An 11966-nucleotide genomic window follows, 5' to 3' on the forward strand; every position below is an offset into this window, starting at 1 on the left:
GTGATTAAAACCCTCTTGGGAAGGCAGAAGTCTGCCGGGGAAACACAAGCTCTAAGGCTATACTGTGGACTATACACATATGAGTACTGCTTAGGTCTCAATATGGAACCCACCCTTCCATGGTTCTCACAGATTCATCATGAAGGTCTGGCGCCGGACATTCCGCTGCGTCCAGCTGCTTAGGGTGATGGAGGATCTCAACAGGGTCTACAATACGGACACTCTGGAGCAGTTTAAGCAAGCCGACACTAACCGGGGCCTCTCAGTGCCACTACCCGTTTGAGGTGAGAACACAGGAGGATACCGGCTCTACACGAAGGCTATAGAACCTAGCGAACGTGTTAGGGGTCGCCCAGCCCGCAGCTCTACAAATATCTGTCAGCGAGGCGCCACGAGCCAGCGCCCAGGAGGATGCAACACTTCTAGTTGAGTGAGCTCGCAACCTGAACGGGCAGGGCACATCCTGAGCCTGATAAGCCAGGGTTATGGCATCCACAATCCAGTGGGCCATCCTCTGCTTAGAGACGGCACTCCCCTTCTGCCGGCCTCCGTAACAGACAAAGAGCTGGTCTGAGGTCCTGAAGCTTTGTGTCCGGTCTACGTAGCACCTTAATGCTCGGACGGAACCAAGCAAAGCCAGGGCTGGGTCTGCCTCCTCCAGGGGCAGCGCTTGCAGGTTCACCACTTGGTCTTTGAAGGGTGTAGTGGGAACCTTGGGCACGTAGCCAGGCCGGGGCCTCAGGATTACCTGGGAGTCAGCCGGCCCAAACTGTAGGCACGAATCGTCGACCGAAAATGCATGCAGGTCCCCTACCCTCTTGATGGAGGCCAGTGCAAGCAGGAGCAGAGTTTTCAATGAAAGAAACTTTAGCTCAACTGAATGCAAAGGCTCGAATGGGCCCTGCTGTAGTGATTTAAGCACTAGAGACAGGTCCCAAGAGGGTATACAGGGGGGGCGGGAAGGATTTAACCTCCTGGCCCCTCTAAGGAACCTGACGATGAGGTCATGCTTACCCAGAGACTTCCCATTCACGGGGTCATGGTACGCAGCAATAGCGGCAACCTGGACTTTGAGGGTGGAGGGAGACAGCCTTCGCTCCAACCCTTGCTGCAGAAAGGATAGCACGACCGCAATCGGGCATCTTCGGGGGTCTTCTAGGCGAGAAGAATACCACTCAACGAACAGGTTCCACTTCAAGGCGTAAGCGTGTCTCGTAGACAGTGCTCTCGCCGAAGTGATGGTGTTCACTACCTCTTGGGGTAGGTCACCTAGAACCTCCGCGTCCCGTCCAGGGACCAGACATGGAGTTTCCAAAGGTCTGGACGCGGATGCCAAATGGTGCCCCATCTCTGAGTCAGTAGATCCTTCGTCAGAGGAATTGGCCAAGGAGGGGCTGTCGCAAGGAGCACTAGTTCGGGGAAACCGGTCCACATGGGCCAATATGGTGCTACTAGCAAGACTTGCTCCTTGTCCTCCCGGACTTTGCACAGTGTCTGTGCGAGAAGGCTCACTGGGGGAAACGCCTACTTGCGTAGGTCCTGAGGCCAGCTGTGTGCCAGTGTGTCCGTGCCGGGAGTTCCCTCGGTCAGGGAGTAGAACAACTGAGACGGTTCAAGGCAAGGTGTACTGCTAGCAACTCTAGGCAATTGATGTGCCACTGCAGCTGCGGGCCCGTCCAAACCCCTGAGACTGCATGCCCGTTGTACGTGGCCCCCCAGTCGGTGGTGGAGGCATCCGTGTAAACCACAGCATGCCTGGAGATCTGCTCTAGGGGCACCCCTGCCCGGAGAAATGCAAGATCTGACCACGGAGTGAGGGTTTGGCGACAGGCCGGTGTAACTTGGACCCGGTGAGTGCCGCGCTTCCACGCCCACCTCTGGACTCGGCCATAAAGCCAGTGCTGGAGCGGTCTCATATGTAATAGGCCGAGCGGTGTAAGTGCCGTCGCGGCCGCCATATGCCCCAGGAGCCTCTGAAAGAGTTTCAGTGGGACCGCTGTCCTGCTCTTGAACGTATTCAAGCAGGCTAGCACCGACCGCGCACGTTCCTCTGTGAGGCGTGCTGTCTGTTTGACCGAATCCAACTCCATATCGAGAAAAGAGATCCTCCACGGGAGTTTGCTCTTCTCCGAGCTGACCTGAAGGCCCAACAGGCTCAGGTGCCGGAGCACCACATCCCTGTGCTCGCACAACTGATCTTGAGACTGTGCTAGTATCAGCCAATAGTCTAAGTAGTCGAGAATGCGAACACCCTGCTCTCTGAGAGGAACAAGAGCTGCCTCCGTGACTTTCGTAAAGACACGGGGAGACCGGGACAGCCTGCAGGGCAGGACCTTGTACTGATATGCCAGTCCTTCGAACGCAAACCGCAGAAAAGGTCTGTGGCGCGGAAGGATGGACAAATGAAAGTACACGTCCTTCAGGTCGATTGCTGCAAACCAATCTTGGGGACGGACGCACCCGAAAATGCGTTTCTGTGTCAACATTTTGAATGGTAGCCGATGGAGGCCGATGGAGCCGATTCAAAACTCGCAGATCCAAGATCGGTCGTAACCCACCGCCTTTCTTGGGTACAATGAAGAACGGGCTGTAAAACCCCATCCTCATATCGGCTGGAGGGACCGGCTCTATCGCGTCCTTCGCCAGTAGGACTGCGATCCCTTCCCGCAGGACAGGGGCATCGGACGCTTTCACTGTAGTGGAGCGGACACCGCAGAGCTTGGGGGGGAGCCGGGTGATCTGAATCGAATAGCCGAGGCTGATGGTTCACAGAAGCCAGCGAGACGGGCTGGGTAGCGCTGACCAGGCGCTTAAAAACCGTACAAGCGGGACCAGCGGAACCACAGCCGTACCCGCAGTGGGGCAGCGAGGTGGAACACAGGGACCCAACTCGGGCGGCTTGTGAGCAGGCCGGAGTGTGGTGCGAGTGTGGGGTGCAGGGCTCACCTGGTTCCACGGGTTGGCAGAGGGTGCGTGAGTAGGGCCTTTGTTGACGCTCTCGAACCGCCCGCTGCCATCTGGCGAAGGAGGAGGATGAGTGAGGTCCGGAGCTTGGCCGTCCGCAACTCTCCGTGCCCTCCTGGGACCCAGAGAGGAAGAAAACTGCTCTCCTGTCGAGATTTCCAGATTCTCTGCCTGGCCCTCCTCCAGGGGAGGGAGAGGTGCCTTCACCATCCCCCAGAAAGCAGCTACCTCTCTCCGGGTCACCCGTCCCGGGGCCTCTTGCTCTTCTGCTCACCGCCAAGTTTGACGGGGGCCGAGGCGGGAGGGGCAGCCTGCCTGCGCCCAGCTCCACGGCACCACTTGGAGGCTGCTGCAGATGCGGCGCGTGAGCGGGGGCGGATGCAGGGGGCTGCCCTTGGCGACGAGCAGGCTGGGGCACCGCGGCCGGCGGGCGGGTAGAGGCAGCAGCTGCCCGCCAGGGCAGGATGTGTCGGATCGCCTCAGTCTGCTTCTGGGCAGCCGAGACTTGCTGGGCCAAGTTCTCGACTGCGTCGCCAAAGAGGCCGGTCTGGGACACAGGGACATTAAGAAACCGTACCTTGTCGGTGTCCCTCATGTCAGCCAGACCCAGCCAGAGATGGCGCTCCTGGACCACTAATGTGGACATCGCACGACCCAGGAAACTCGCGGTGCCCGTTCGGGGAATTGGCCGTTTGCAACACGACAGGGGTAATGCAGCCTGAAGTGTGCAATCCACTCGACACAGGAACGACCGCCGCTGAAGGGCCGTCTCGCCAACACACGAAGCTTCCGAGAGCGTGCTGAACTCGTAGTTCACAGCAGACACAGTTGAGCAGAGCGATACTAATGCTCGGCTCCGAAGCGAAAAGCTGGTATGCATTGCACCTGCTGCCCTCTTATACTCACGCAGTGATCAGCGGCAGCTGGATGCAATAATTGCATGCCAATGTGCATTGGCTCGTTTAGTTTACACTCGAAGTAGATTGGTCTATCGAAGCGATATCCCATATTCGTCGGTCACCGACGTGGCGTCGAGAGTGACCGACTGAAAGGGAACTGGTTTGTAACGCAATACCATCATTGCATCAAATGATTTAGTGAAGACTCGCTTCACTGCTGATATGAGATTAACTGTTCATGTTTTAACTAACTGCATGTGTTAATTTAGTGCAATGAATTAAAAAAAAAAGAATATGCCTCCTGTACCTAGATTAATAATAACTGAAAAACAAGAGTTCAGAATGAGTAGATGCATAAAAAATAAAGTTTCCATTGTATCATATGTTACGTGAATTCAGAATAAACACTTGTTGCATTAAGTGTGTGTGTGAGTGTAGCATTGATTAATCTATGTGGTTTTGTGAGGGTGTCAGCATGAGGGTGTTCATTTTAAATGTGTAAACTGTTGTGAAGACGTTGCTGTGGGCTGAGGTTAGTGTAATGAGCTATATAATGTCACAACTTCCTGTTTGGCAGAGAAAAAAATATAGAACTGTCCCTACTTGCTGCAGAAACAGGGCCTGTTTACTGTCGGAAAACAATTCAACTTAACTATATATTATCATACGCATCATTATATAATCAATGTATTATATGATACAATGGTGATGAATATTTCACAAATTCTACTGCATTAAATAAATAAAATAATTAATTAAAACAACTGAAATGTAAATATTTTATACTTTAATAATCACCTACAGATGTGTGCACATGAAGATATTTATATATTATATATATATTTATTTATTTATTTACTTAATATTTCCTGTGTTAGTTGTTTCCAGAAATGATTTATACATCAGGTATTTCGACACAGCCTAATATTAACACTCATGACTACATCTTGATCACAAAAATATTTGCTTGAGGGATGCCTCCTCCATGTTTGTTTAATCAAACCGTCTGTGTCTCATAAAGGAAGTTGATGAGTAAGCCAGTGAAAATCAAAACTTGAAAATCAAAAAATGTACGTGTTCTGTTTTGTATTCTATGTTTTGTTCCAGAGAAACAAATAATCCATTCAAGCAAGAAAGCTGGAGGAATAAAAAAAGATAATGTAATCAGCTTAGTTTAAAATAAATAAATAAATGTTTTGGAAGAACTATTCGACCTGTGTTTTCTCTGGCAGTGTTTCTTGCCTCCCATGATGTCACTTGTCTCTGTAAAACAATAGGAAAATGCAGAAAGATGGTAAACAATAGCCGAAAATAAAAAAAAACTGTCGGTCAAAATCACAACTGAGCAGAACTTTCAAAATGGATCATTTCCTGTTACTTAAAGGACTTTCCCCAGAATCCCTAGTGACACGATAAAATAAGGATTTCATAAACTTTAACACTGTGATTTTCTATAATGCTGCTTTGAAGTATGAAATACTGTGAAAAAAAGTCTATACAAATTTCTGAAATATCTTCTAAAGACTGCAGCCACCTGTTCACGCTGAACAACAGAATACTGTAACTGAAAGAACTGAAAAACAGTCGATCAGATGTAATGGAGCCATTCAGAACAGGAAGTCTGACAGTCTCTCAGTTACCGAAGGGGAACTTCATTTGAAAACAAGCGTTTGAGAGTTTTCAGCGTACTCTCCTCTGGCCAGAAGAGCGGATAATCCCCAGGATTAACCAGTAGGCAGGGGAATATTAATTGTAGAAAACACTGTAATCCAAGAGATTTACCTCTCTCACTTGATCTCTCATTCTCTCCAACTTGTCTGCCCAACCAAAACGTGTCTGAAACATGTCTTCCTTTTGCATTTCCAGTGAATGGGTCTATTTTACATAGCGTGTGCATGTTTGTGAACTCGGTGTGTAATTGAATAACATAAGACATCACCTGGTGGACAGATAATAATGCAAATGGCATTAACCACTGAAACAAACCCAAAATAAATTACCCATGAAAATCCAGAGCTCGTCACATGACTTCATGTCAAATAATGATGTCACTATTTTCTGAATGAGCTTTTGCCAAATGCTGTTTCTTCTTCTTTTTTTCTTTCATTTACATGTCTTAAAATGGCCATAGACTTCCCATATTAATTTAAATACTAAAAAGAAATGAATACAGGTGGAATAAATAAATAAATGGAAGTGGAAATGAGTGTCTGTTTTACGGCTGTTTTGAGCTTGCATCATGGTAATGTTTTCCAATGGAATTTATTGCAAAGATGAATTTTCAGCAGCTGCTACTCCAGTCTTCAGTGTCACATGATACATAAATGTGTTTATTTTAATGTACTTAAGTATTAAATAATAATAATAAAAAAAACACTGACCCTAACGTTATTTAAAAAAATCTGTATAGCCTATGTGAAATAAAATAGATGATCTTTTAAACGTTCACACTGTAGCGTTTGGAACTCATCGGTCTTTTGGGTGTCTGTAGTCATTTATTCGTTTCTCTTTGGATCACATCCCTCTTTCTGTCACATTTCTCTCCTCCTCTCCTGCTCTCTCTCTTTTCCTTCATGGTCACTCTGTCAGAGCGACACAAAGCAACATGACAGAACCACATCTAATACTTAGACATTATTTTAGCTCAGCTTTAATGCAATTAATGGAAATGATATGTAATAGTTTTAGTTAACAGTAAGAGCACTGGCCATGATATTTCATAAACAAACAATGACAGTGAATCCATTCCACTTCTGTGGATATCTGCTGATCTTCTAACTCCATGTGGGCCTGATTATATCTCATTTATGTCTTGCAAAATATGAAATATTGATATGAAAATGAAAATATGAAAATTAATAAAAATATAAACAAATTACACTTAAATGGAAATTAAACTTGACTTAAAAAATAATACAGCTACTATATACAATAATAGTAGCACAAAATGTGCACAAAAAGACAATCATTTCATCTTTCCCTGTTTCTGTAAATTTTGTATTTTTTATTATTATTATTATTATTTACTATTATTATTATTATTATTGTTGTTGTTTAAAGTATATAAATAAATCATTAAAAAAAAGAAAGACAATTATTTAAGACCATCCAATAATTGTTATGTCAAGCTAAATCTAGGGAAAGGCCCACAAGTCCTTTTCTACAAAATGCTTAATAACTGTTATTGTCAGTTAATTACTCATTCTTTCCTTCCCTGTCTTTATTTTCGCCCAGTTTCTATTTTGTTCTTGTTATTGTTCGATCTATATTCAAAAGCCCCTTTTTAATATGTTCTAACCATCCTGTTATGAGGTTCGCTATGATGACAAGGCTGCCTGTGATGCCGAGTACAGTAAAATCACTATAATGATGAGACTGCTCCTCTGAAGGCCGAGAAGTGTGGTATCATAAGCCGAGGGCAGGGACGGCAAAGCCACAATCAGTCTAGGGGTTGTAGACAGCAGTGGGTTGACTGAAAGGAAAGAGAGACAGATGAGAGGAGGACAAATCTAGACTGCAATGAGTTATTAAATTCAATAAACATCACCTACCTTTCAGTTCGAAATACATGCTGGACAGCATAGTACCCTTTTGATCCTGTAGGAGGCAGCGGCACATGCCTTCCTCATTGACTTTCAGCTGATTGAGGACAATTTTAGACTCCCCTGTCAACGCTTCATACTCTATGTCATCTGACAGCTTGCAGTGAATAATAAACAGACTGCGTTTTAGTACATTTTAGTGAATAATTCAAATTTAAATCATTGTTCTCTGGTCTGGAAAGATCAATATTTGAGAGTATATTTTAAAACTACAGCTTATATCAAGCAAAACATTATGATTTAAAAGTAGGCTACCTGGTAGACTACAAGGTATATTAAAGCTATTCAATGTTTTCTTTAACATTACTATAAAATGACACATTATGTACATACTATAACTAGAACTTGTTGGGGAAAGTAGATTATTACTGGGGGAAAAAAACAGCTGAGCTGTTGTCATGCTACTAAGAAAATTAGAAGAAAGTTAGCATCTCTATTTTTAGCTAGCTACTCTCCAACATATACAAATAGCACAAATAATATTCAAAAACTGTAGCTACTTGCTTATAATATTATGGAAATAAAAGGCCACTCAAGTGTATTTAGAGCCACTTTAATGGCTGTTTCTTAACACATACACGTAAACTTTGAAAAATGCACTTTGTAATACTGACAAATTCACATTTTACCTTAAAGTACATTTTAAATCATCTTTTTGGTAATTTTTTGAAAATAGTAGCTACATATATTTTAATTTACTTATGAAAAGTACTTGACTGTAATTTTACATGTAGTGTGTATTTCAATATTACATTTAAGGCTATATATATATAGTGTTCCTGTAGCTCAAGTGGTAGAGCTTTGTTTTATTAATTAAGCACAAGGTTGGGGGTTCGATTCCATGGGAACACATGACAAGTGAAAATTGATAGCCTGAATGCACTGTAATTCGCTTTGGATAAAAGTGTCTGCTAAATGCATACATTTTATTTTAATTTAAATATATTAAATGCCTGCAGTAAATATAATCAATTTTCATTCAATAAGGTTTATCCAAAAACATTACAGTCAGTTTGCACTTGTTTCTATTTTTTTTTTATCAGATTTGAACTGTAATAAGGACTCTTTTAAAAACATATACTACTGTCGTTGCCAAAAGTTTTGAGAATTACATAAATATTAGTTTTCAAAAAGTTTGCTGCTGAACTGCTTTTAGATCTTTGTTTCAGTTGTTTCTGTGATGTACTGAAATATAATTACAAGCACTTAATACGTTTCAAAGGCTTATATCAACAATTACATGACATTTATGCAAAGAGTCAGTATTTGCAGTGTTGGCCCTTCTTTTTCAGGACCTCTGCAATTCGACTGCATGCTCGGCATGCTCTCAATCAACTTCTGGGCCAAATCCTGACTGATAGCAACCCATTCTTTCATAATCACTTCTTGGAGTTTGTCAGAATTAGTGGGTTTTTGTTTGTCCACCCGCCTCTTGAGGATTGACCACAAGTTCTCAATGGGATTAAGATCTGGGGAGTTTCCAGGCCAAGGACCCAAAATTTCAACATTCTGGTCCCCGAGCCACTTAGTTATCACTTTCGCCTTATGGCACGGTGCTCCATGAAAATACATTGTTCTTCACCAAGAAGTTGCTGTTGGAGGGTGTTTTGGTACCATTCTTTATTCATGGCTGTGTTTTTGGGCAGAATTGTGAGTGAGCCCACTCTCTTGGATGAGAAGCAACCCCACACATGAATGGTGTCAGGATGCTTTACTGTTGGCATGACACAGGACTGATGGCAGCGCTCGCCTTTTCTTCTCCGGACAAGCCTTTTTCCAGATGCCCCAAACAATCGGAAAGGGGCTTCATCGGAGAATATGACTTTGCCCCAGTACTCAGCAGTCCATTCACTATACTTTCTGCAGAAGATCAATCTGTCCCTGATGTTTTTTTTGGAGAGAAGTGGCTTCTTTGCTGCCCTTCTTGACACCAGGCCATCTTCCAAAAGTCTTGGCCTCACTGTGCGTGCAGATGCGCTCACACCTGCCTGCTGCCATTCCTGAGCAAGCTCTGCACTGGTGGCACTCCGATCCCTCAGCTGAATCCTCTTTAGGAGACGATCCTGGCGCTTGCTGGACTTTCTTGGACGCCCTGAAGCCTTCTTTACAAGAATTGAACCTCTTTCCTTGAAGTTCTTGATGATCCTATAAATTGTTGATTTAGATGCAATCTTAGTAGCCACAATATCCTTGCCTGTGAAGCCATTTTTATGCAACTCAATGATGGCTGCACGCGTTTCTTTGCAGGTCAACATGGTTAACAATGGAAGAACAATGATTTCAAGCATCACCCCCTTTTAACATGTCAAGTCGGCCATTTTAACCCAATCAGCCTGACATAATGATCTCCAGCCTTGTGCTCGTCAACATTCTCACCTGAGTTAACAAGACGATTACTGAAATGATCTCAGCAGGTCCTTTAATGACAGCAATGAAATGCAGTGGAAAGGTTTTTTTGGGATTAAGTTAATTTTCATGGCAAAGAAGGACTATGCAATTCATCTGATCACTCTTCATAACATTCTGGAGTATATGCAAATTGCTATTATAAAAACTTAAGCAGCAACTTTTCCAATTTCCAATATTTATGTAATTCTCAAAACTGTTGGCCACGACTGTACAGTGTATTTCTGATGTTGTCTAAAACAGTATTCAAAATGGCTTCAGGATTCTTTGAAAACAGCAGATGTGTTTGTTTGTCTGTGTGCACGTACATTATTTTCTCCAGGATGCCAGGAGTAATGGTACTCAGTCTGCCCAACTACAAGAGCGTGCCAGGGCAGGAAACAGTCCAGCACCACCTCCTCTCCTTCATCTGCCTTAAGATGATGCTCTGATAGGAACACCGTGTGAGAGAAAGAATACAAAGAAGAGAGAAGGACAAAAGAGAAGTGTGCCATGTTCATGAAGTCAAATAAAATCATCTTGGTGTGTGTATCCGTGGGCGTTTGTCTGTCCCACCTCCAGAGTCTAGTGGCAGCGTGGCAAACTGACACGTAAAGAGCCCATGCTGACAGGAAGTGCAGTTCATCACTCTCTGATACAACAGCCCTGTAGCAAACAAGCATCCGTATGCACCCACACACCCACTGAGCAATAAATATATCATACTTTACACGCTCAGTGTCCTGTAACACATACACCATATCACATTTGATTTATTACATGTGTTACTTGCTATTTCACTATAATTATCTGTGAAATTTACAGAGTTAAATTAAAATTATTTCTACACTTTTTTTCCGGTTTACTAACAAAGAATATGTTGGTACAAAATTTGGACTTCTTGTGTTAAGATATTCAGAATAATATTATAAAGAAATATAGAGGGATCTCAGTACTTACCACATTTATTTGGACACAGACCTTTGAAAAAGAAGAAGAAGAAAACAAAATTAGTTAGAATTCTGACACGTTTTTGCTATATAAAAACTAATGTATGCCATACCGTGGGCAGCAAAAATCTCCTAATGTTTCTAAAATATTCTCTTGCCTTTCTCCATTATATTAATCATATCCCACTGAACAGAATCTAAACAAGCAGAACACAACATTAGTTTTACATGTTGTCAGATCTAAAGCATCTTCGTTTTTCTTGCTCTAGACTTCAGACTGGGACTTTTCTTCTCTATAAAACATGAAAGAGGACATAATCTGCCTCCACAAGCGCTCACCTGTCCTGTCCTCTATCCAGTGCCTCTTAAATTCACTCTGGTATTCTGTCCATGCACGATAGAGAATTGTGGGATCTAAAGCAATCATCAGGTAGCACTCAACATCCTCACATTTTTCAAAACACTAAGCATTTTCCTACAATTTCTACATTTTAAAGCATTTTGCAGATATGAATAGCAGTGTCTCCCAGCTATTTTACAGCAGTACCATAGGTACACCGTGAAACTGTCTGCTGGTGTCCCGATAGCTGATGTAAACATGCTCAATGATTTGCTTCAGTTTGATCATGGACAGTGAACCCTTCAATTGTGGACAGGAAGTCTTCATGCACATAACTAGCCACCTGGTCACACTGCAAACAGGACCTTACACTGGGGCATGAACCAAGAATCAAAAGCCAGCTGAAAAGAAATGCAAAAGCCATTTAGGAGAGACAGCGAGCTGTGGCCCTTAAAATATTAATTGTTAATATTTGGCATTCTGTCACTTGAGAGCCAAAGATGGGTTATGATGTCATACATGCAGAAACATTCTAAACTCTATAGCAACACATGCTATTTAGGAATGCATATGTGACCAGTAAGGTTCAGTTTTTTTTAATTGAGATTTATACGAAAATCTGGAATCTGAAGGTAAAAAACAAAAAAACAAAAATCTAAATATTGAGAAAATACCCTTTAAAGTTGTCCCAATGAAGCTCTTGGCAATGCATATTACTAAACAAAATAAGGTTTTGATATATTTACAGTATAAAATGTACAAAAATATCTTAATAGAATATGATTTAATTAATAACCCTATGATTTTGGGCATAGAAGAAACATCT

At 43.2% G+C, this 11966-nt stretch overlaps 1 pseudogene; it reads right to left on the reverse strand.

The window, feature by feature from the left end:
* Positions 1-6637: 6637 nt before the first annotated feature.
* Positions 6638-11609, reverse strand: LOC132098256 (izumo sperm-egg fusion protein 1-like; annotated as a pseudogene).
* Positions 11610-11966: the final 357 nt, after the last annotated feature.

The sequence above is a fragment of the Carassius carassius genome, chromosome 21, assembly GCF_963082965.1.
Source record: "Carassius carassius chromosome 21, fCarCar2.1, whole genome shotgun sequence".
Lineage (NCBI taxonomy): Eukaryota > Metazoa > Chordata > Actinopteri > Cypriniformes > Cyprinidae > Carassius > Carassius carassius.